The sequence below is a fragment of the Phacochoerus africanus genome, chromosome 13 (assembly GCF_016906955.1).
Source record: "Phacochoerus africanus isolate WHEZ1 chromosome 13, ROS_Pafr_v1, whole genome shotgun sequence".
NCBI lineage: Eukaryota > Metazoa > Chordata > Mammalia > Artiodactyla > Suidae > Phacochoerus > Phacochoerus africanus.
In genome coordinates, this window is record NC_062556.1 from 13451933 (window position 1) to 13479483 (window position 27551).

Genomic DNA, 27551 nt, shown 5'->3' on the forward strand with positions numbered 1-27551 from the left:
TCATAAAGCTTATGCCAGTTTCATTATTATTATTAACAGGAGAGAGAGGGCTTTTCCCCCCTCAAAAGACAAAGAGAAAATTAGATGAAAAAATAACTCTCCAATAAAATGACACATTTATTCTTTGTTTCATCTGAACTGTGACATTTCATGAAATCTTAAAATAAGTGGCTATGGAAACTCTTTATTTGATAAAAGACTTCTCACTCCCAACTTATTTTCTGCCTGACAATCTTTGCTTTTCTTTCCTACAGATGTGGTTTCCTTAAATAAGAAGATGCTGAAAAATAGTTAATGATGTGTTTTAAACCCAAGCTTTTCCTCTGCAGTAGAAGGGTTTTAATTCCTCAGGGTTTTTTGGTTTTGTTTTGTTTTGCTTGTTTGTGTTTATCTTCTGCATTCCCCCAAATCCAGCCTCTGATTCAAGGTGACAGCAGAACAAAAGACAGCTAAGGCTCTCTGCCTTCTGTTTTCATCTATCTCTTAATAGTATATTTTTCAGGTAATAAGAGGTGCTCCAGTGCTAACATTACTGCTTTATTAGAAATAAATGCTTCCCATGAAGCAGGTCATCAAGGCACTTATGAACCATTTCTTTTGAGCTATGCTCTAGGAATGGTAATGACAAAAATAATTTAATTGGCACTATTTTATGGACATGGTCTCTTAGTGAATAAGTGGGAGTCCTACTGTTTGAACCCAGGTCCATCGGTCTGATACCCAAACCTGTACGTATTGCATCGTACCCCCACTGCTTACAGTTTTTGGCTTAATATTTCATCCTGCTGGCACAAAGGCATAGGGGCATGCATGAAAATAAATGCTACATAAGGGCAAGTTAAACAGGCATGGCAGAAAAAGTGATGAAAATAGGCTGCTGGTCAAATATGACTGAAACTACAAAGGGATCAAAAGAAAAAACCATACAGAGAAAAACAAAACTCATATGCAACTTCAATTGCACTACTTTTAATTACACATGCAATCTTCATATGAGAATAAGTAAACTCATGTTGCTTTTAATTCATCTATTTCATAAGATGCACTATGTGCATATATTTATTTAAACATGTTAAGCATTTTATTTAATTTTTCAGAAGATAAATTAAGTACTTCCCCCACCTTTCCCTTTAAGTTGTGTAATAATTTTCCATAATAAACAACTTAAAGGAAGCTTTGGTCAAGAATGGAATGAGGAGTTGCCATTGGGGTTCAGCGGGTTCAGGACCTAATGTTGTTGCTGAGGATGTGGGTTTGATCCCTGGCCTTCCTTAGTGGGTTAAGGATCCAGAGTTGCACCAAGCTGCTGTGTAGGCCACACATGCTGCCCAGATCTGGCATTGTCACGGCCGTGGAGACACTACCGCTTTAAAAAAACACATAACTTTCACCTATTCAAACAAAATATACAAACTATATATTTGTTTCTATACATAAGTATGCATATAATAGTGAAGAGTCTGGAGTCTCTAACCAGTCAGCCCAGCAGGCACACATGATTATTTATTCAGGTCCCGGAGGGAAGGCATTGCACTGAAAAATAATATAAAACAAAAACACTTAGGAGTTCCCGTCGTGGCACAGTGGTTAACGAATCCGAATAGGAACCACGAGGTTGCGGGTTCGGTCCCTGCCCTTGCTCAGTGGGTTAATGATCCGGCGTTGCCGTGACCTGTGGTGTAGGTTGCAGACGCGGCTCGGATCCTGTGTTGCTGTGGCTCTGGCGTAGGCCAGCGGCTACAGCTCCGATTCGACCCCTAGCCTGGGAACCTCCATATGCCGTGGGAGCGGCCCAAAGAAAGAGCAACAACAACAACAACAACAACAAAAAAAAAGCACTTAAACAACTGTCTGTAACTGAGTCCTAATTACATGCCTGCATCAATTATTACATGGTGTTTGTAATATTTTCTATATTCTATCATCACTTCTAAGTTTATTCACTTGCATTCTTCTGTATGTACAATTTTGCTCTCTTCTCCTTTTAATTATTAAGTATTACTCATGCACCCATGGATTCTTCTTTAATTTTATTCAATATACTTTGATTCATTGCAATAATTATTCATTCTGAACTTATAACTGAAGTATAGCATATATACATACACAGAGTAAAATGCACCGATGTCAGAGTAGTAATTAATAAGTTTTTAAAATGTAAATATACCTGTGTGACATGACACAGAAAGAATTCTAGAAAAGTGCCTGCCCCCCAGGAACTCCTCCTCTTGTCACCTCCCAGTCATTACATTTTGTAATCACAAATCTAACTGATATCACAGCAGGTAACTTTCACGTACTTTTTAACTTTATGTAAACAAGTCATTAAGTATGAACTTTTTATGTTTAGCTTCCTCTATTCCACATTAGCTTTTTGAAATACAGTTATATTGTTAGTAGCATTTGTTTTTATTCCTTCTATTCTGCATAACACTTTGATATATAAATATAGCATAAATTATTTATCACTCGATTTTTTTTTAGGGTCACACCTGTGGCATAAGGAGGTTTCCAGGCTAGGGGTTGCATTGGAGCTACAGCTGCTGGCCTTCACCACAGTCACAGCAAAGCCAGATCCAAGTCACATCTGTGACCTACACCACAGCTCATGGCAATGCCGGATCCTCAACCCACTGAGTGAGGCCAGGGGTCAAACCCGCGTCCTCGTGGACACTAGTCGGATTTGTTAACCACTCAGCCGTGACTGGAACGCCTATCACTCTATTTTTGATGACATCGGTGTGGCTTGCAGTCTGTGGCTATTAAGCATATTTCTCCTAGGCATATTTTTGTCCATGTCTGTTGGTCTTGTATTTAGGAATGGAATTTCTGGATCAAATGGTCTTCTTAAGCAGTAATACCAATTTTCATGCCCTCCCACAAATTATACTTGGTATTTCAAGCCATTTTTCTATACATCTATCTATCTGCCTATTTATTTATGTCATTTATCATATCAAGCAATCATTTTGAATTGTTTTATTTATTATTTATCATCAGGGATGGCTGTTGAATTTGAGGCCTTTTATGCTTCTATGGAGATAATCATGTAATTACTCTCCTGAGGCCTTAAAGTATGGTACCTACACACACACACACAAATAATACTATGCAAGTGCTTTTAGCATAAGAATGTAGTAAATTCCCTAAAGAGAATATGAATAAAGTAAAAAGCAAATTCATTTAGAAAAGAGATTATTTTTACTAGGTAGAATTAGAAAAGGATTTTAAGAGGAATTTATGCTTAAGGTTAGCTGGAACTAGCAGTTCAGAAAAGTTACAGGCAAATGGCAGCAACAGGAAGAAAATAAGAAAGATGGATTCATAGAAAAATTTTCTTTCGAGCATGGGATAAATCATATAAAGATGAATAATTACAAATGCCTCAAAGTGAGTAAGGGCAAGATTAGAGAAGGTTTTGAATGGCATTATTTTGTCGACATTGGCGGAGTCATAGAAGAATTTACCAGGAGGGTAATGGAATAATTCCTAGGTATTAACATTACTGTAGCATATTTTGATTACTGAATTGAAAAGTAGAAGGGTTGGAGGCAGACAAAGAAGTCTAGTAACTACCGCCATCTGAACGACAGTTTTAGCAACGGAGAAGGAAATGGGCTTATGACCTGGCAGGCAGGAGGGAGGGAGGGAGAGAGGAGACAGACGGAGAGGGAGAGAAAGAGGAGGAGGAGAAGAAAGAGAGAGAAAGAGAGGGCAAGGCCTGCGATAGAACAATTCAAAGCAAAGATGCCAGAGGACGGGAGAGGTCTAGTCCAGATGCCCTGAAATATCTTCCAGTTCAGAGCTGTTTCTTTAATGTCTACGTCTTTGGGAGCAAAGCTGCACATAAAATGGAACTAAGCAATTCAAAATTCCATTACAGAATGGCAATGTTCTAATGGTACATTTGCAAAATCTAGCCGTGCACGAGGACTTTGAGAGAAGTCTTAAATCCAATAAGGACCAATGCCCCGGCCCTCTCTTCTGTCCTGCAGCTAGCTGGCTATGAATAAAAGTTGACTTCTTACGGATTTCAAGGAGAGAAAAGAGTGCCATCTCAAGCTACCTCTTGCCTTAGAAGATGGCGAGTCTGAAGCCACTAGGAGGAGGCAGCGAGGCGCTGTGACTGACAGACTGCTGTTGGCTCAGGTCTTGCGGCTGAGATATTTACTGGTTGATTACCAACCTGACTGACTACCTACTAGATACTCAGAAGTTTAAAGCAGTCTAAAGTATAAGGCCTTTGATCTCAGAAACCTTTAGAAAATCCAGGAAATGGGCTTGCTTCCTTTTTTTCAGGCTTCATTCTCCAGTCCATTTTCTGCCTCCATCCTCTTAGCTTTATTCCATATCTTCGACCTGCGTTTCCTATTTCCTTCTGTACTTCCAATGTTACAAGGAAGAGCCTACTTTTCTAACATTAAAATAAATAAATCGGTCACTATAGGTGCTTGGTAGCTGTTACCTAAAGAACGGTTTTGATGGACATACGTTTTTCAGATGTTTCGAATTTGCTATCTGGCATATTTACAGACAGATATGACCATCATGAGAATAACCCTGTAGGTGAAAAAATCACACTCTGCGTTTAGCTGAAATAAATTCCACAGGCATAAAAGCATGACACTCAGTTAAACATATAGGCATGAAAATCTATGCTCACATTTCATATAAACAAACAATACCCTCCACCATTCAACATATTTCAACTGACTGAATTATATGGTTCACCCAGTAATTTACAACTAAGGAGAAGAGGCAACTGAAAGAGGATCCAGATATCAAATTCATGTGCTTGTTTTTTTACATCGCAGAGCTGGAAGTTCGTCCTGGCTTTTCTTCTAAGCTTTATGAGTGAATATTTGTTCAATATCTTTTCCTCAATCTCACCATAACATTAGTTACATTATTAACTGAGTCATTTTCATGTCACATAGCATTAAGAATGACATCCACGAGGAATCCATTAACTCATAAACTGATTGCTTTTTTCAAATCAATCCAAATACTTTACCTTGAAGTGACTCAGCACCCAGTCTGAGGCATATACTTTAAAATCTAGAGTATGACACTTTACCCAAATATAGAAATGTCTCCTTGTCACTAACATATATATTTTTGAACTATTAATGCTGAAGTATACATTTCTGAGAAAGAAATTCATCCTGAAGTGACGTTCACCCAATTTAAGAGTATCCAGTCCCTTAAATTCCACATTTATTAAAGTGGCTTGTGTAAACTGAGTAAAAGAAATTTGCTTATGTAATCTTGTTCGTATATCCTAAATCATTAAGACTAAAGATTAAAGAGATCCATATTCTAATTTGGCTGTACTCTCTTAATTATTTATATTATCTTGTGAAAGTTCCTTAATATTTCTGTCATACAAAAGAGATTATCTCCTACAACATGAAGTTTCTGTGACTAACAAGACATTTTAATACTCAAGTTGATAGCACCATTGAAAATGTATGGGAATGTTTTTCAAATGCTTCAATAAAAATTTGTTGAGACCTTTAGTTTCATCTTGCTTTAAGTTTCAATGTTTTTTATCCAGTGTATCAAAACCTTCCTTTTTTTTTGAAACTCGGGATTATAAATATCAAGTTTATCACTATCACCTAGATCAACTTTCTAATTCTAACCAACATAAAGGAGTTTTGAACTGAGAGTTGTATTTTAAAAACTAATTTAACACTATTTAGAACTTGAAATTTTCATAAGCATGCACATATACATACATATATACTCAAACATGAATGAGCACAAAAATCAAGTGGTTGCTATAGGAATGAATGAAGCTTAATATACTACATACACAAAAATCCATATTTTTATCTCTATATTAGCAATATGTTATAAACTGAACTGATTAAATATAAAATAAAAAGTGATTTTGATAGTGGCAAAATACACTGTACTTCTAAAAATATTAAAGAAAAAAGTGTATAAGAAAAAATAATAAAAGATCAGAGGGCATAAAATAAGATCCAAAATATGAGGGAAATGTTATGTTCTGGAGAGGAAACCTAATATCTTAACTATGTCAACTGTCTCAAAATATGTATGTGCATTTCATTTAGAGTCTTTTTTGTGTTGTTTTATATATAATTTGATAAAAGTATGTTTTAGTTAATTTTGAAGAATCTATATCCAAAAATTATAAAAATTATGGAATGAAGAATATGATCCAGGAAAACAGCAATAAATACATATTAGTTGAATTGAATTTTGACCAGGATGACTTATCATAGATGGGAACTTGATATGTGAAAAAATAAAATTTCTCTTCAATTGGAATAAGTGGTTCATTTGTTGCAAATTTTTTCTGCCCCTCCCCAAAGTAAAATTAGCCTCTATCTCATCTCAGAATAATAAATTTGAGGTGGTGCATATATTTAAATGCAAAGAGAAAAAAGCAACGCAATTTTAGAAAAGAACTTCTAAAATAGTTAAAAAGCCAAGGACTGGTGAGAACTCTTAAAGCAAGGCTGGGAACACAGAATGGAAAACTACATATTTTATTTTTTAATTCTCAAGTAGAATAACCAAAGATTTTCTCAGAAGAAAATGAAAACAAAACAAATGAGCAAACAGAACAGAACAGAAACAGAGTCACAGATACAGAGAGTATGAACAGGTTGTTGCGGGGTCAGGGGAGGGGGTGGGAATGAGGGAAATTAAGAGGCACAAACTTCAAGTTACAAAATACATGAGTCACGGGGACAAAATGTACATCCTGAAATGATTATCACAATAAGTTTAGTGAGCATTTGTCATCTCATATAGACATAAAATTTTAAAAACGACAGTATTCTTCCTTGTGATGAGAACTCTCAGGATTCACTTTCAGAGTCGGATCTTTTTTTCTATAGGTTTGTTGTTCTTTTTTGTTTGTCTTTATCACGTATAATTGACCTACAATGCTATGTTAGTTGTTGGTACACAGCACAGCGATTCAATATTTGTAACATTACAAAATGATCACCATGATAAGTCTAGTTATCATCTGTCACCATACAAAGATATTACATTATCAAGATGCATGTAAGTCAAATTATTCTGCTGTGTGGCTTAAACATACACAGTGCTGTATATGCATGTCAATTTTATTCCAATAGTAAAGGAAGGAAAAAAACAGTCAGAAACATTGAATGATCTTTCTCATTAAGAGCCAGGAAAGATAATACAAAACAACAAACTACGATGTTTTGCCAGCTTTAAGGAGCTGAGGCAACAGGTTCCTTGGTTCATCAATAGCAAGAGGAATGCAAGTTAAAACAGCCTTGCTGGAAAGTATCTGGCCCTTAGGTAAATTTTGAGAGCCATAGTCTTAGTTTGGGGAACTCTTCCTACAGAAAATCAGCCACCTTGAGACTATTTCCTTTTATTTCTTTCATCACTGTCTGTCATGATAGAAATCTGAGTATCACCTGAATGTTTTTTAAAAGAGCAAGTTTGAAAAAATTGTGGTGCATCCCTACGTGAAATAGGATGGTGCGACTGAACATGTGAACTTGAAAGAATGCTGTATGTATCAATATGGAGAGTTGCCCCTGAAGTTTCATTTCGTCTGGTGGAGAGTTGCAGCACAGTTACTTATATAAAGGTTCCTTATTTCAGGATCTCTAAACAATAGTTTAAACATTAGTCAACTTTGTATCAGAGACTTTCCTTGATATTACCTAACTATAACTTAGCTACTTTATTTGATGAATGAAGATCTCCCTAATCGGGTCCAACCCTGTGTATTAAAATCTACTTTCTACTCTACCGCGACAGGCATCCCAAGCCGGTGATTTCAGCATCAAACGTCCCATTCATAGTTTTCTTTTTGGCCACTGATGTTCCCTCCCACTAAGCAAGTTCTACCAAACATCTAAGACCCAACTCAAACCTTATCATTTCTGTGATGCTCTTTAGTACAAGGGAAATGTCATTAACCTGACATTTTTTTCTTTAAGTGGAGGCAGAAGAAAGGGAAGGTATTATTATTATTACCTTTTTACCAGAAGTAAAAATCCAGAAGAGATAAATACCCATTTAAAAAAAAAAAAAGGAATTTGTTAAAAAATAAAAAGAGGAGTTTGTGAGAAAATTGAGTGCAATTTATACAATTTATGGTTCTCTTATCTCCTTTCAGTGCTCTTATGCAAACTACTTAAAGCTTTCCTCAAGCTTTGGTCAGGGATCCAACCAGTATAAATATAAATAAAGTAATATTAGTAACTATTTTTTACTTTTTTAAAGTTAATATTCACTTTAAATTGCACTGATTATATATTTTTACTGAAAGCCTATCTCAAGTCTACTTTGAATTAAAAATACCAGCAAATAGGAGTTCCTGTTGTGACTCAGCAGGTTAAGGATCTGACCCATATCCATGAAGATGCAGGTCCAATCCCTGGCCTTGCTCAGTGGGTTAAGGAGCCAGCAATGCTGTGAGCTGTGGTGTAGGCTGCAGATGTGGCTCAGATCTAGCCTCGCTGTGGCTGTGGTGTAGGCCAGGAGCTACAGCTCTGATTTGACCCCTAGGCTAGTAACTTCCACGTGCTGCAGGGGCAGCCATAAAAAGAAAAAGAAGAAAAACAAAAACAAAAAAACCCCCAAACCCCAGCAAATAGATAGAGTCTGTATGGATTTGAATAGGGATGGGAGGCACATAGCAACTATCATTCTATAATAACTTGGAAAATAGGTTTATTTCAGAACTAAGATACATGCTTGAACCAAATGAAGAGGGATCTGGCAAAAATCACTTTGACTCAGGGACACTGTTGATACAAACATGCTGGGAGGCTGACGGAAGTGACACAAGCAATAACTACCATGCCTCCCCTTAGTTAATCCTCCAAATCATTCTGGGAAGCAGCTGTTACTGTCATCCTCTTTTGACAAATAGAATAGGCCTGAGAGAAGTTCAACAGCTTGCCCGTGGTCACACAGAAATCCACGCTGCTTGACTCCAGAGTCTAAATGCCTCGTCAATAGACTACCTGTCTTGAAAGCAAAGCAGCTGTGGGATTCTGCAAATAGCTCAGGCATCTCGGGGTAAACAAGCAATCCCGCCTCAACCTTTTCCAACCGGGTAGAAATGACAAAGCCAGTTAATGTCTCCGCATTTCCATTTCCCCGTGTTGAAAGGTGGACATTTATTCACGATGTTTCTCCTTGTGGAGTAAGAGCTGGAGAACGACCTATCAAAGGCTTGTCCGAGCGAATACTCACAGGCTTGCGGGGAAGATGAAATTGGAAAGCGCACTGTAATCTATAAACCACGAAGGGACAAGAAGGGAGTGGTGTTATGCGACAAGCCCACGACTGTTAGGACAAAGAGCAGAAAACTGCCGTGTTCCGTTTGGCCAGACTGATTTGCTTCTCCGGTTATCACGCCTGCTTCATGCGCAAGGTCGAATGAGAATTTCCAGGTGGGCTCCAGTTTTGTTATGGGGAGATGCCAACGCTTGGAAGGTGTCCTTTTCATCACTGCAAATTTAAACTGTGTACCTCCTAAAAGGGCACAGGCTCTTTGTTGTGTGCTACCATAGATATACCACAAAGTCTGTGAAATATTATTCGCCTCTTGGATAATGAACTGGAGAAATCTATTCCAGCTCCTACGGAGACATCAAGCAAATGGCAACCGTAAATCACCACCAGCTTTGGCCAGGTTGAGTCACTAAAATTATGAGGCCATTACTGTCACTACCTCCTACCCCAGCGAGTTCACAGACGTTGATTTTTAAAGCCTTCTCTCTTTTATCTGCTGCACTGAAGGAGAATGTATTAAATGATATCTAAGTGAAATAGTTTATTTGTTGAGCATGTAGCTCTCAGGCCAAGGGTATACTTAATTTTTAGAAGATTTACACATAAATTCTGATCAGCGATTTCCAAGATTCTAATGTTAGTTTCCCTTGACAGTGTTTATCACTGCTTTCTTTTTGAAAGTCACCAGTCCTTCGACTTCCATGACTGGGTGGTGGATTGGCTCAAAGACTGGCTGTTTCACCAGTGGTTTGTAGCTATGAAAGTGTTATTTAACTCCCCAAACTTCAATTTTCCCATCTGTAAAATGGAGACAATTATAGTTTTTACCTTATAGGGTTCTTTTAAGGATTGAAAGGAATGATATAAAGGAATGATATAATGTACACCGCGTTTGATGAAAACTAAATCCAGTGTGATGACCATAATTATCAACATTGCTGTCGTCATCATTTTCTCTGGTGCCTCTTTCTCAGTCTCACTCACGGGGGTCCCTCCTCTATTTATCCCTCGAACACTTTCCTCAGGGAATCAAACTTAAGCCCAGGGCTCTGCTCATTCTGCATATTTGTACTCCCTGCACGTTAGCGGTTCTCCTGCTAATTCTAGCTTATATGTGCCAATTTTTTATTCTTCCAACCATTCAATGAACTTCGGGGCACCCATTTTATGGCATTTGCTCTTCAGAGTTTGGAGAATATATGAGGGGACAGAACAGATAAAATCCTGGCCCTTATTCAAATTGCATTCAAGGAAGGGAAGAAGGGAAAGAGACACATCAAGAATGAACAAGTGGGTGAATAAATCGGTGAGGGAAGGAATGTCAAATGGTAAAGGCCTTGGAGAAGATCTAGCAGATAAGAGGAAATGGCATGTTAGAGGCAAGGAGAGACTGCTGCCCTATAGAGGGTGACAGGGAAGTCTGATTGATGGGATGACATTTGAATAAAAGGCAGAAAAAATTGAGAGAGTAGGCTTGGCTTATTCCTTAGGGCACAGCATTCCTAGAAGAGGGCACAGCAAGTGCAAAGACCCTGAGGCATGACTCTGATTAGAGTACTTGGCCAATTTGATGGATGTTTAGTTTTGCATAGAAGAGCAGCAGGAGACAAGGTTAAAAGAAAGTAGCAGGGAAGAGCAGAAGATGCATTTTAATCCATTTTAAGCGCCTTGGCTTTTACTTCTAATGAGATGAAAAGTCATTGGAGCATTTCAAGCAGAGGCGTGACACTCTCTGACCACCTTTAACTATGGACTATGCTGGCTTTTGGGTTGAGAACAGACTGAAGGGAACCCAAGTGGAAGCAGGAAAACCTAATAATCATCAAATAAAACTGGCAATAATCAGGGCAAGTGGGACAGATGAAGGAAAGAAACTGAGATGGAAAGTCTGAGCAGTGGCCCAAGACTGTGTATATTATGAAGGCAAAGCCAACAGAGTTTGCTCATGGATTGAATATTGACTTTTAGGTATAATATCACAAAGAGAGATCCAAGGGGACAAAGCATCCTGGCTTAGACAGATGGAGCTGCAACTTACTGAGAACACTCTGGAGGAGTAGGTCTGGGGACACAATGAAGATTAGGACTTGTTTTAGCTGTTGAGTCTGAGATATTAGAAATCTGGAGATATAAACATTTGAGAGCCGCTAGCATACAAATGGGACTTAAAGCCATAAACCTACACAAGCAAGTGAGAAGTGAGCATAGGTAGAAAAGAGAGGTTAAAAACTTGAACCCTCTGGGGAGTTCCTTTCATGGTGCAGTGGAAATGAATCCGACTAGAATCCATGAGGATGCAGGTTTGATTCTTGGCCTCGCTCGGTGGGCTAGGGATCTGGCAATGCCATGAGCTGTTTTGTAGGTTGCAGAAGTGGCTTGGATCCCAGAGTTGCTGTGGTTGTGGTTGTGGCTGGCAGCTGCAGCTCTGATTCGACTCCTAGACTGGGAACTCCATATGCTGGGGATGCAGCCCTAAAAAGCAAAAAAAAAAAAAAAAAAAAAATTGACCCTCTGATGTTTTAAATTTTAGGTTAGGGGATGAGATGAAAACACAAAGAGAGTGTGAAATCCTGGAATATTAAGGTACATATTTAGGGAGGTTGGTAGCTATGGTGCTAGGAGCATATGGAAGATCTCTCATGATGGACTCTGTCTTCTTAGCAAAACAGGAAAAAAGGGCATCCTCTGAGAAAGAGGAGGGGAGAGAAAGTATAGACCTGTTGGGTGTTTGACGAAAGAGAAAAAAATGAACTCATCATCTAGGAATGTGGGAGAGTGTATGTTCCCAGGAAATGTGGTAGGATTGTAGGGCACCACTAAATGCCCATTTGAAATTAGTGATTAAACAGTCAGAGTGAGAGTAGTTGAAATGGTTGGTTTTTCTTAAACCGCGTCTGGCTATCTAGGTACAGGCTAAACCAGCAATGGGATTTTACCAGATAATATTAACAAAGAGAGTGACAGGAAAACTTGTCTGCAGAAGGGGCCCACGATGGACTCTCAAATTTTAATCAAGGAAGTGATATCATGGGGGTTGAGGACTCAAGAAAAGTTTAGTTTAGGGGTCCTGGGTAGCGTGAGCATGGAAAGTAATTGTGACTTTGGAGGTCGTGTCATGAAGGATAGTAATGACTCTTGGTACGGCCATGGAAGAGGGTGACTGAGGTACGCTAGAGTTAAAGATGATAGGGAGGAAGGGAAATAGATTAAGAGGAGCCAGGACGATTTGATGATTAACCACACAAGAATTTAGTCACAAGACTATGTTGAGCAGTGCGATCATAAATCTGAGGCCAAAATCTTTAAGCAGTGAGAATATCGTATAGAATACTGCAACTAGGGTGGAGGGGTTAGAATAAAAGAGTGAACCATGGCATAAATAAGCTAAGGAACAACAAGGTCCAGGGGCTGTGAAATCTGTAGGAGAGACTCAGATTTCAGCTAGATATGAAGGAGCTTTAAAAATGACATAATTTCCCCCTTGAAACCCCTGCATATATCCTAGACAATTTATATTTGTTACAGGTAAAAATGTTCCTCTTTTACAAGCACATATGACATAGTTGTATTTTCATATTCATTTACAATTTTAAATTCTAATTTGTTTAAGCTACTGTTAGTAACATACAGATCAACTTTAACTAGTGTCCAAAATGCTTTTGTTTTTCTAGATTGATGTTTCATGCCATGACTTGCACAAACTTTCTAATTAATTATAATATTTTTTGTAGATTACATTTTGTTTTTATGTAGATAGATTAACTGAATACACTTTTTATTTCTTCTAGTCTTTGTGTCTTTTATTTTTACTTTTTTGGTTATTCAAAATAGTAGAGTAATGTATGGAGGAACAATATTGAGAATCCTGATTGTGTTACTGATGTTAAAATGCATACTATTCACAATAATATAAAATGTAGGTTTTGGTGGATTCTCTTAATCAAGTTAAATCTTTTTTCTGTTTTATTCCTGGTTTGCTTAGATGTTGTTTTTCTTATCTAAAAATTTTACCAAATGCCTTATTGGTTTTTGCATCTAGTGACATCATCATATATTTACCTCTCCTTTACCTGTGAAATTAGTGAATAGATTTTTCTAATATATTGCTTAAGATTTTTGCATTTATATATTTGAAAGCCCATAATTCTCCCTTCTCACACCATCTTCTTCTGATTGTAATGCCAAGAATATATCAAAAAATTAGAAACATTGTGAAAGATTAGAATAATATGTTTCTTGAATGGCAGAGCTCACCTGTTTTTCTTTACTTTTATTTTAAAAATACATATTAACCTTTTTTAAAAAATCTATCATATTTATTTCAAATATTTTCTGTTTTAGGTTTTATGTAAATTTTTATTATTAGGATTGTTAACATGGAGTTCCTATTATGGCTCAGTGGACCTGACTAGTATCCATGAAGACGCAGGTTCAATCCCTGGCCTTGCTCAGTGGGTAAAGGAGCTGGCGTTTGCCGTGAGCTGTGGTGTAGGTCGAAGACACGGCTCAGATCCCACATTGCTGTGGCTGTAGTGTAGGCCTGTCGCTGTAGCTCCGATTCGACCCCTAGCCTGGGAACCTCCAGGTGAGGCCCTAAAAAGCAAAAAAAAAAAAAAAAAAAAAAAAAGCATATGAAATAAAATTTTCAATTTATAAATACTAAAAGAATGGAGCTGTTGAATGGGAATAAGATTCCTAAATTTTATGTCCTTTTCATTGTTTACTATAATGGTATAATTAAAAACATCCAAAGACTCTCCAACTTTATATTTATGCCTAATCTGCCCATAGATTTAATAATTACTTTCTTATTCATTGCCTTTTCCTGCTGAAGCATTATGACCTTTGAGACAAGCATTGGCTTTTTCCCATTACAAAAGCTATATATCCTTATTGGCTAATGATTTTTTTAAATGTCAAAAGTACAAAAGGAAAGAAAATAGATCTCACTACCCAGAGATATACATTGCCTTTCTTCCTACCCAGATGTAAAGTCTCTTTCTCTCTAATATATAAAATCGAGAGTTGCTTTGCATTTTTTTAAACAGTTGCAGACTTTTACAGAAATACTGCAATGGTTTCAAGGAAATTTGCCTGTTCCATTTGGAACTTTAATGTTTTAGGATGAAGTGCAGTTTCTCAGTATAAAATACTTCACTCACAATTGTATCCTACATCGCAGTAAAATAGAGCCCAAATTACGTTCCCAGAAAATTTTATAACAAAGGTATTAATGGTCATGTTTCCATTCTGAATATGATCTACATCAGAATTGCTACCTTAACTAAAGCCTAGAAGCTCTTTGCTGTCCAATTTTATCTTTCCAGAGTGTTCTTTGCCTGCTTTATCTTCATGAGTGATGACGAAGTTTTTGATCTGCCGTTTTCATGCCTCTATCATCTATTTGGCAAACTGTTGCTTAATACCTGTGATGTGCACAGTATTATGTATCCAGGAGAAGGAAATAAGACTAAAATTTGATTTGACTTGATTTAAAGAGTAAAATCTGCCTAAGGAATAAGGCAGATATTTATAAGTTTGAGAACAAGACCTTGACAGTACAACAGGCTGAAAAACAATTTTGTTTTAAAAGACCCAATACAACAAGCATGGCTAATCAAAGAGTTTTTATATTTATATATTAGTAATCACATGAGGAAATTATTAAGGGGAACAAAAGCTTCATGAAGAAGAATTAGCAAGTTAAAGTAAACGAGGATAACAGCCCAATCCCACAAATAGCAGTACTGTCCCACGATGTCCTGAGTTGGTGAGTACTGAGGAGAGGGCAAGGCTACAAAAGTTTAGTTTACCAGGATAAAAACAGAGCACTAAAAACCAGGGAGTACTATAGAAATAACTCGTTTTTCAAAACTGCTCCTCTGAGATTGCATGAAAATAACTGAACTAAACGCCTGGAAAAATTCTAGGAAATGACAGTGTGAAGCTGATGAGAAAAGACGGCTGCTAAGCCATGGCAGCCCCACAGCGGGGCCTTCTCGGGGGAAGAAAAGCGATGGACACTTAGGCCTCCTAATGGAACGATGGCTTTATTCTGTCCACAACTAAAGAAAATATCACCTAGATTTCTGACTGGATGCTGAAAAATACACATGTGATGGGAAAGAATCATTTTTTTTCCCCTTTTCTCCAATGAGTTTCTTTAGCTGTGAACTTGAACCTATAAATACAAGAATGAAAGACTTCAAGCAATCCCACTCCTGGGCATCTATCCAGAGAAAACCACAACTCGCAAAGACACATGTCCTCTGATGTTCATTGCAGCACTATTTGCAATAGCCAAGACATGGAAACAACCTCAATGTCCATCGAAAGAGGAGTGGATCAAGAAGAGGTGGTACATATACACCATGGACTATTACTCAGCCATTAAACGGAACGAAATACCAGCATTTTTAGCAACATGGATGGACCTAGAAATTATCATGCTATGTGAAGTCAGTCAGACAATGAGACACCAACATCCAATGCTTTCACTGACAAGTGGAATCTGAAAAAAGGACAGACAGATCTTCCTTGCAGAACAGATGCTGACTCACAGACATTGAAAAACTTATGGTCTCTGGAGGAGACAATTTGGGGGGTGGGGAGATGCGCTTGGGTTGCGGGATAGAAATCCTATGAAATTGGATTGTGATGATCATTATACAACTACGGATGTGATAAATTCATTTGAGTAATCAAAAAAAAAAGAGAAAAAAAAAGAATGAAAGACTTCAATTTGTGAGTTCTATAACAACCTGCCAAGAGACTTCTTAACTTCTGTTCTAATTTGTCAAAAATATATACTAGGATAGGTGGAGGGGGAACATGTTACTAGAAGGGGAACAATTTGAGGATTAATTCCTCATCTCATGCCTCAGATAAAATATACAGAAAAAGCTAAGTCCTAGGGAAAAAATGAAAACAGACTCAGACTACAGCTCTAGTTATAGAATAAAACATGACTTTCCCTTGCTCTTTGCTTTTTGGATCAGAATTGTAAAGAACGGACTGCATTAGCATTAAAGTGATTCCAAGATACCATTTTGCTACGGAATTGCATAAAGAAAAAATCCAAAGAAGTATATCATGGTGGGTCACAATTTTTTGTTTGCTTTTTTCTTTTTTGGTAACATTTCACCTGAATTAGGTGACCTCTAAAAGATGCATTTATATCAGGTAAAAATGGATAAATTGCATGGATACTTGTGCTGTTTATGGTGCCTTATAGAACCTCTGCTAATATGGTTATGTGCAAAACTGTAATCTATTGAAAACTAAAGAAAATAATATAGATTATTATTTTTGAGTTCATGCCAGGTGTTTAAAGCTATTCCATGTAGCCTCAAATATTACAGGTAGGACTCAAATATTCACCAGGTGGCAGTCTTTTCCCTGAGTCTGGTCAAACAAACGTGATCTGCTTTACCTCATCTTTATTAAAAAACAAAAAAACAAGTGTGACTTATGGAAAGAGATGCATTTATTCTCATAATATTGAATTTAAATGACCTGTGTCATCTGAAAACATACTCCCTAAAACATCTCCAAGGGGACGCTTTTACTCTTCCCTGAGATCATCTCTGATCATTTTCTTTTATTATAATTTTTATTTTCCTTTCTCTGTATTCAGAGTGAAACTACATTGTATCTGATGATTAACAATGTGTTTAGATTATATTTATTTAGACCTAACTGTAGTTTTAGAAGCCTGGTCCATTTCCTGTCTCTTCTCCACATCTCTGTGGTAAAGTAAGCTTCCTGGTTCTACCCAACCTCCCAAATATTCCCAACCCTCCTGACCAATATGCAGATATTTAGGATGCCTTGCCTCTGAGATGTCATCACTAGAAATCAACAAGTTTGCCTCTTGTGGTCTGCATCAGCATACATGAAACCTAATCACTAATTGTGGCAACTTAGAATCGTGATACAAATGTGAATCTTTAGGCAAGATCATATTAGCCTAGTTGGTTCTGAAATGGATGATGATGATGATGGCAAGACTAAATCAAATGTCAACAGGCTAGACCCTCATGTTACATGAAGTATTTCAAATTTACCATTTTCTGCTTCAAGTTAAAGTGTCACCACTGGAGTCACCCAAGTAGTAAGGGGTAAAGCGTGGATGTGGATTCCTAGCTGTCTGATTGCAAACCTGATCCTTTTCCACCAGGAAATATTTCTTGTTATGCACAACTAAGCCCTAAGACCTTTATTTATATTTACATTTTTTTCCTTGTTCTACAAAATGTTTAACGGGGTAATTTAAGTCATGTGAAGGATACATATTTGATTCTTCTAGATTTTAATAAGTCAATTTTAACCCTGGCTTAAGAATGACTAATCTCAGTAATCTTTGACAAGTATCCTGAACTTTTGTTAACTGCATTTTCTTCATATCTGTATAAGGTAATGGTAGCAGGAGTCAGTGTGTATGTGTTTGTGTGTATGTGCATGTGGAGAGGGTGTGTGTGTGTGTGTGTGTGTGTGTTTGTGTATGGGGTGGGGGGAGAGGGGAGGGATGTGGGGTCATATGATACTAAAATGCTCTCTGATTTCACAAAGTTAAACCTGAGTCTTTGCTTTTTAGTTGCGAGAACAAGGAAGCCTAGCCCAGGGTTAAGTAGAATATGTTACAGTAAAGTAAAATTCATTCAAAACACGCGCTAGAATACATAATTTAATGAACACTCCCTGCAAGTCAAGCATTAAGTTTAGGCTAAAAAGCACTAAATGGACTATACTTGAAGTGTGATTTCCTAAGGCTGGTAATTTAAGGTCAGGCCAGAAGAATCAAAGGCTCTTCAGATGATAAAAAAAGATTAATGGGAGTTCCCTTCGTGGCTCTTTGGAAATGAAGCTGACTAGTATCCATGAGGATGCAGGTCCGATCCCTGGCCTTGCTTAGTGGGTTAAGGATCTGGCATTACCAAGAGCTGTGGTGTAGGTCATAGACATGGCTTGGATCCCACAATGCTGTGGCTGTGGTGTAGGTCAGCGGCTACAGCTCCAATTTGAACCCTTGCCTGGGAATCTCCATATGCTGTGGGTGTGGTCCTAAAAAACCAAAAACCAAAAATGTGAATGGGCTCTGAGTCTCTCAGATAATGTATGCAAGAGAAGTATGTTTAGCAACATTTAACATATATTTATCAATATTTTTAATTTTTAAGCATTTCATTGATAAAGTTAATAGTTACATGTGAGCAAAGCTGAATATTTACATACTGATTCCATTTAGGGAAAAGCGTACCGTATCACATTAATGGACACAAAACATTCTTCTAATATGTCAACATATTATACTTTCCCACATAGTATGTGAAATTTGCTGAACATGTTTATACACAACCTATCATTTCACAGAAATATGATGGCACTGATCTCTTTTCTTTTATTGATGTTAACTTTATTCAATTTTCGTGTCTTGCATAATCTAATACGGATACTTCTTAGACATCAGGCACTATTCTCTTAGTCCCACAAAAACACAGGTGTAAATACAATTGGAAAATCTATATATATTGCATAAAAAAATGGATAATTACTTTATTTTGAGGTCACGATTGATTGCTAGATTTGATTCCCTGAGGTCAAAGGCTACTAATATGTGGTCATATTTTAACAGTATTTTGGTCACAGTAGGGAGCCAAGGAAATTTTAAAGATAGTGGAATAAAGGGAAGAAATGAGGAAATGATTCCCTTACTGCATCTTTGGCTCCCCCAAACAATTCTCCTAACTTCCCTGTCTCTTCATCTTGAGTTGTTTACCTTTCTGCTCTGCTTCAGTGGACTTGAGGGAACAGAAGCCAGTGATTCTATAAGAATAATACTGTGATTTGACACTGGCTGGGTCTGTCCGCGTGGATGAAGACATGCACCCAGTTTCTTCAAGACCCATGCGCCTGTACATAAATATTCCTATAGGTATGTATATACATAGAAATACTTATTTTTCTATGATTTAAAAATAATACATGTTCAGAGACTTTAGAAAACACAGAGAAGCACAAAAAGGAAAAGCACGCACGCTAGCCCAACATTCAAAGATAACTAATGTTAATATTTTTACTGTGTATTTATGGTTGGCCTCCAAGATGGCTCCAATGGCTCTTACCTCCTGATTTTCATGCCCTGGTACAAGTAGCTTCTTTCCACTGAATCAGCCTGATATCTGTGTGAGCATTAAAATCATTTCAAAGTGAAAAAAAAAGGGAGTTTGCGTTGTGGTGCAATGGGATCAATGGTGTCTCCGGAGTGCTGGGACTCAGGTTCTATCCTGGCTGGCACAGTGGATTAAGGATCCAGCATTGCTACAGCTGCAGCGTAAGTCACAACTGCTGCTCAGATCTGATCCCTGGCCCGAGGAACTCCATATGCCATAGGGTGACCAAAAAAGAAAGCAACCAAAAACGAAAACAATAGTAAAGTTTTTCTACATTTTTCATGCTTGGCACGAATAATAAACACTGTAAATATGATTGTTCCAAACAATATTTACGATCTTTACAAACCTAAGAAACTATAATTTTAATATAAGCAATCACATTTTCCATTATTTTTTATTATTAAAGTGTGTGTGCATGCATAAACATGTCTGCGTGCAGTGTGTGAATACACATACGTGTGCGTATATGTGTGTATGATCCTTGGGATCTGTGGGAGATTGGTTCCAGGACCCCTAGCCTGGATTCTGAAACCAGAGATGCTCAAGTCCCTAACATAAAGTGGCATAGTGTTTGCCTATAACCTAAGTGCATTCTCCCATATATTTTAAATCATCTCCAGATTATTTGTAATGCCTAATAAATATAAATGCTACATAAATCTTTGTAAATACAAGGTAAGAACAATGTAAATACTGTGAAAAAATTTGCCAGCACAAGGCAGTTTAAGTTTTGCTTTTAAGAACTTTCTAGGATTTTTGTTTGTTTTTTTAGGGCCACACTGGTGGCATATGGAAGTTCCTGGGCTAAGGGTTGAAGCAGAGCTCACAAAATGCTGAATTCTTAACTCACTGAGTGAGGCCAGGGTTTGAACTCACATCCTTATGGATACTAGTTGGGTTCTTAACCCCCTGAGTTACAACGGGGATTCCCAGGATTTAAAAGAAAAAAAATATTTTCCACCTGCCATTGGTTGAATCGAAGAATGCAGGACCCGCAGTTATGGGACACACACACACACCACTTGTACACACTTCTTGCTATTGTGAGGTTCACAAAGTAGGAGAAAGTGATACACATCTACATACTTTCAACGTAATGTTCTAAGAGGTAAGAAGAGGTGGACAGGAAAGAATGGTAGCCAAGAGAGCGATATTTAATTTGGTCAGAGCTTCATAATTTATCTCACGCATAAATAGGAAAAGAATTTGTGTGGTTTGCAAAATGACCTTCTCCAGTTTGGGAGGTAGGGGTTTCCTCTGCAGTCTCGGTCCTCAGCCCTCAGCTGAGTCCCTCAACCTCTGTGTCAGACTCAACCACTGGACAACACTTTACAGCATCGCACATTGCCTGACATGCGCTCACCTTCCCCTTCCCCTCAGTTTCTCAGTGCTCCACCAGTGTGTCCGCATCACTGCCAACTGTTTTCTACAACAGTCTAAAAGAATTGAGAGAATCAGATAGCAGGTTTCCTCTCAAAATGAGCCTTTTGTTTGTTTTGTTTTTTTTTTTGTTTTTGTTTTTTTGTTTTGGCTGCACCCACAGCATAAGAAAGTTCCCAGATCAGGGATCAAATCTGAACCGTAGCTGCAAACTGCACCACAGCGGCAATGGCAATGCCAGATCCTTGACCCAGTGCCCCAGGTTGGGGATAGACCCTGTGCCACTGCAGAGACAAGGCTGGATCCTTAACCTACTGTGGCGCAGTGGGAACTCTTCAATGAGTCATTTTAAAGCACTCAAGATTTGGTCAGGAGCCTCTGAAGGAATTTCAAGATGGGATGATCCTCAGGAGTCAGGAGACTTTCTATTCGTGTTCTGAAGGGCTGAGATTGTTGGACATCTAATGGCCACAGTAATCAGGGAGTTTAGCAAAGAACAAGTAAAGCCCATGAAAACAGAGAACCTACACTCCAATTTCCTTTGGGCAAGTTATTCGATTTCTCTGAGCTTCAATTTCCTTATCTATAATGCTTCAGTGTGACTGGGAGGAATCCATTAAATAAAGGTAGAAATACATACTGGGCAGTCAAAAAAATTGTGCTGTATTCTCTACTCATGTATTCATGCATATACTCCTCATTTAAGCCCTATTATTTAATACCAACGGCTTAGACAACTACTAAACAAAGATTCTAATGCTAGTTTTAAAGTCAGCAGGAATACAGTCTGCAATTGTTAGGAGCATCTATCTGGGGGGTTGCAGGAGGGGAGAAATCCCTTTAAATCTTTAATTACAGATGGTGACTTTGGGTAAATTAACTCCTTTTTTTTCTGGAGATTGGGATTAATTTGTACACACTACTATACATGAAACAGATAATCAACAAGGACCTACTATATAGGTCCTAAAAGTCTACTCAATATTCTATGATAACTTATCCCAGAAAAGAATCCGTAAAAGAACAGATAGATGTATATGTATAACTGAATCACTTTGCTGTACACCTAAAACTAATACAACATTGTAAATCAATAATACTACAATATAAAATAAAAGTTAAATTGAAAAGAAAATAGCTATCCAGAGAAAACCATGACTCGAAAAGATACATGTACTCCAATGTTCAATGCAACACTATATACAGTAGCTAAGACATGGAAACAACCTAAATGTCTACCAACAGGGAAGTGGATGAAGAAGATGTGGTACATATACACAATGGAATATTAGTCAGCCATTAAAAGGAAAGAAATAATGGCATTTGCAGCAACATGGATGGACATAGAAATTATCATGCTAAGTGAAGTTAGTCAAACAGTTAGACACCAGCATCATATGATATCACCTACATGTGGAATCTTAAAAAAGGACACGATGAACTTCTTTGCAGAGCAGATACTGACTCACACAATTTGAAAAACTTATGGTTTCCAAAGGAGACAGGTTGGAAGTTAGGAGGATGGGCTGGGGGTTTGGAATGGACATGCTATAAAACTGGGTTGCGATGACTTTCATACAACTGTAAATGTAATAAAATTCACTGAATTAAAAAAAGAAAAGAAAATGGCAGTAATAAAAGAACTTGTTACAAAGACTGTTATGAAGTTTAAATAAGATAACAATGTAGAATGGTCTTAATAGAAAGCCTGGCATACTGTAATGATCAAGTACTATAAACAATTTTTATTACTATCCTTTGACTTACAACCACTATGGTAAAATGTAATAGAAATTTACAATGTATCTCAACCTATTTACCTTTTTGAGTTATGCATTGTTCTTGAGGAAAATTATTCAATATACTACTAGTTGAGGATTCTCTGACATTTGGACAGTGGAAATACACATGATATAGTCTAAATAAATGCCTAATTATTTCTAATTATGCTTTATTTATCAAGATTGCATTAAAAATTCACATTTTTCCTGATGGTACCAGTATTGCTTGGCTCTCCAAATTATATACTTTTTTTTTTTTTCTGGGACATTCCAAAAACTAAGAAGAAATGTTGCAGTTAGGTTACACATATGAGGGGGGTGAGGATTGTGCAAACTTAAACCCACCCCATCATCCATCAATATCTCATTTAAGGGAAGAGAGGTTATACAGCCATTTGGTAAATTTGTAATTATAGATTACTCTTATCCTCCAAAAACCACCCATCCTTTCTGGGTGGGTTTGAGCATTCTCTAAAGCTGGATTCTATAAGTCGGCCATCAGATGCTTAAATTCACAGTTTGGAATTATTATCAAGTGTTTCCAATACGTGATTCAAACATTAGAAACTTGGAACACTGACAATTACCTAGAAGTTACTTGATCAAACAAACAAAAACTAGTGCTTAAAGAATACATTGTGGTAATAAAAATGGGAACACTCTTTCTAAATCCTTGAAAAATTGGTTCTTGGAAAAGACTATTTAAAATTCTGCATTACTTAAATCCTCATTTTCTTGTGTTTCAGATAGCAAAGCAATAAAAAATACTCATTTTCCATCTTAGAGCAGAAGTAAATATAGGATGTTGAAAGGGCATTTTGAAAACACTTATGAGACATTCTAACCATAATACATATTTTTTACATCCCCATTATATTAACACTTTAGTCAATGAATTATTAAATGACATCATTATTCCTCAAAGATTAATTTTCAAATTATGATAATTAAGGCAGTTCAAGTAATATAGTGCTTATTTAGACATCATGTTATTGCTTTAGATTTAATCACAACATTTATAATGGATTGGGGGGGATTTCATTAAAAAATGACCCTCTGAAAAGGCTTTGCACCAAAGCTCACATTTGAAAGAGTAGTTCATTTATTTTAACATAAACTCACTTTTCATATTTTCACTAACACTCACAACGCATTTGCTTTGAGGAATTTCTAGCCTCATCTAGGCACATTTTTAATTACACTGAATTGAATACGTATAAAATGCTCAAACAACGTCAGGGTGGAGGGATTTGCACTTGCTGTGCTCTCCTAATGCTAGTTGCATCAGTGTTTTAACTACCCAGTCTTTAAAACAACCAGGAGAGTAGGGATTATGACCTTCCTCTTATTTACGAGACAGTCAGGGCTCAGAAGGCTTAAATAATTTGCCAGAGATGATAAAATAGGATTTATATCCACGTTTCTCTCCCCTGACTCTCTTCAAGCATCTCACTCCTTCTTTGTCCAGGAGCAGAGAACAGGGGCCCTGCCTTGTATTTTCTGAGTGTGGGATGGAAATGGCTCAGGGCTTGGAGCTTTGCTTCACTGCTTGAGATTAATTTGTTTTTTTGTTTGCGGTAGTTTTTCACTTGAGTGTCAGGAGTGAAAAGCCTTTTTCTCTTGTGGGTTCCAAACATACTCAATGGTGATGACCTCTCTACTTTCACACTAAGTGTGATGGGCTGAGCAGAAAGAGCAAGACAATGTGGTTGTGGAGGATTACGGCTCAAATAATTCAATGGTCTCCAGCAAGAATGAAATGTCAGCATGTATTATTTTGAGTCAGAATGACCAGTTAGTATAAGCCACTTCATCACGTTAATAGGGTAACACAGTCAATTTTTAAAAAATTCTTCCATTTAGGGCAGAATTATTCAGATCTCTCATGAATGCCATTTGTCAGTGACTAAATGCAATCTACACTCTACGTTGTAATAGCATTTAAACTCCCTGCTGTGGAATAATAAAATTCAATTTAATTTTTAGACTTTCAAAGTACTTGTTAATAAAAATACTTTATATTGCTTACTACTTTATTAAGATCTATTTAGGGGTGATTTTTAGCTTTTTCACATTAATGCTGGATTTAGACAATTTTAAAAACAACTTTTCTATCAATATCTTACAAGATACAAAGTATAATTGATATTTATCTAGCTCTGTCTCACAAAAGGCTAAGTATTATGGGAAGAGAATATCTTTAATACTTCACTATAATTTTGTCTCTCATTCTTGCTCTCGCTCTCACTGGCTCTGAATTTTGAAAGTAACAAAGATGATGGTTACACACCTATTTAGTTTCACTTACTGTCAATATCCAGGACATAATAAAAACACAGGAGTTCTGTCTTGGCGCACCAGAAACGAATCCAACTAGGAACCATGAGGTTGCGGGTTTGATCCCTGGCCTTGCTCAGTGGGTTAAGGATCGGTGTTGCTGAGAGCTGTGGTGTAGGTTGAAGACGCAACTTGGATCTGGTGTGGTTGTGGCATAGGCTGGCAGCTGTTGCTCTGATGGGACCCCTAGCCTGGGAACCTCACTATGCCACATGTGCAGCCCTAAAAAGACAAAAAAAAAAACAAAAATGAAAAACATATAGAAAAGGATAACCTCAACTGGCTAATCATGGAGGAAGTTGAAATATTTTCATCCTGCAAGAGGTAGTTCTAAAAACTAGAGCATATAGATTGTCTTAACTTAAAATACCATTTAATAGAACCATATGAAGTTCATGGGACTGCAGAAGGTAAATTACTTGTTTTGAAGCCCAATAGGAAAAGCAGATGAATGCAAGAGATAAAAGTAAACTTTTTCTCTGCCCAATAGCCAGGGATATATTTATCAGTGTTCATATCAACTGAAAAATGTTCCTTATTTTCAGTCAGCAGGCTTTATTTGTGGTTGGATGTATATTTCCATTATCTTGCTAGTGCCAATCTCCTATCTCACCCTTTGATTTTTTTGATCACATAATAGGTACCATTTCTTTCTTTTTGTTTTTTCTAGGGCCGCACCAGCGGCATATGGAGGTTCCCAGGCTAGGGGTCGAATTGGAGCTGTAACCACCGGCCTACGCCAGAGCCACAGCAATGTGCGATTCAAGCCACATCTGCGACCTACACCACAGCTCATGGCAATGCCGGATCCCTGACCCACTGAGCGAGGCAAGGGATCGAACCCACAACCTCATGGTCCCTAGTTGGATTCGTTAACCACTGAGCCACAAAGGGAACTCCAATATGTACCATTTCTAAGGCCACGAATTGCATTTAGCACATCTACAGAAATATTTATTTTTTTAAAAAATCCCCATGTGCACTGAGAAGGAAAGGAAAAGGGTAAACTGAATTAAATTCTCCTTTGCTCTCTCTGAACAGGGTTTTTATTTTTAATGATTTGCACTTTTTTTTTTGTCTTTTTGCTGTTTCTTTGGGCCGCTCCCTCGGCATATGGAGGTTCCCAGGCTAGGGGTGGAATCGGAGCTGTAGCCACCGGCCTACGCCAGAGCCACAGCAACGCGGGATCCGAGCCGCGTCTGCAACCTACACCACAGCTCACGGCAACGCCGGATCGTTAACCCACTGAGCAAGGGCAGGGACCGAACCCGCAACCTCATGGTTCCTAGTCGGATTCATTAACCACTGTGCCACGATGGGAACTCCGATTTGCACTTTTCAAATGAAAAAGAAGTCATGCACTCTAGAAGATAAATTGCCAATGCTTAACTTCATCTTTTCAGCCAGTGTTGTATTATTCGTATACTTGCTTGTCAATAGGAAGCAAAGATAATAGTATAATATAGCAATAATAGTGTATTACTGCTATTACATGTTACCTTTGAAACACTTCTACAAAATTGTTAACACCACCAGACATTAAGAAGCAGGTAAATTAATTCTATGATTCCAATTAACAGCCAAGAAAACCAAGGTGCGGAATGATTCAGAGACTTGTCCTGTTAGCAAGGGGTGAACAGGGTTAGAAATCCACATTTCTGTAATTTAACTCTGCCCTTCCCTGGCATTTCATAGCTTTTAGTGACTTCTAATGGCTTAGCTTTTTTTTATTAAGCAACAAAATTATAAATGACATCATAATATTTAAGATAGAGACAGTCTAAATATGCAGCTCTAAAGACGCTTTTAAATTTATCTAACTCATATCCTAAATTAAGATAATTAACTAACTGTTTAAATAATTCCTATTCAGCACCATGGTTATCTTCTGTAAATCTTGAGTTCCGGCACCGATATTTCCTGCTTTTGTGATCTGGGATGTGTCATTCACACTTTTTTGTGCCTTCATTTCTCCATGTGTAAGGGGGGAGAACAATAGCACTGACCTTTAGGATAATGTGAAGATTAAATGAGATAATGCAAACAAAATTCTTGTCACGGTCATTGGCATAGTGATGGGCTCAACGCATGTCCATCATTCAGACTACCTCCAGGGGGGTTGCTAGCTATTAATTTCTAGATCCTTTTGGCGAACTAAAGCCCAGAATGCTACTGGATCCCTCCTTCAATTCTCTTCTTTGTAGAATGAAGTGATTGGACTAGGTGTTCTTCAAGATCTCCAAGGGCTCTCAAAATTATAAAATCTGGTACTTTTCTCAGTGGAGCTTTCAAACCAACGTGTCTTCCACTGAAATACTCTGGGATCTTAACTGTTGAACTGGTAAGTAATGTTTCACAAAGTATTTTTCCCAAAGAAGGGAAAATATAATAAATATATAAGCGAAATTGGGACATCCTCATGTATTCAGTATCATTTCATCTTTCATATTTAAGCAAATTAATTGAAATCTCCTGATAGTCAGGTCTGCATGATATAGTCGAACACACCTAACATAAGGTATACAACTAACTACACTTATTTCAGCATCCTCTAAGTCAGTGGTTCTCCAAGTGTTGTCTCCAGATCAGCAGCATCTGCATCACCTCC

At 37.5% G+C, this 27551-nt stretch overlaps 1 protein-coding gene across 1 annotated transcript in view; it reads right to left on the reverse strand.

The window, feature by feature from the left end:
* The window catches only part of TRPC4 (transient receptor potential cation channel subfamily C member 4), a 160343-nt gene that overhangs the window by 127832 nt on the left and 4960 nt on the right, over positions 1-27551 (reverse strand). The gene's annotated exons all lie outside the window — the stretch shown is intronic.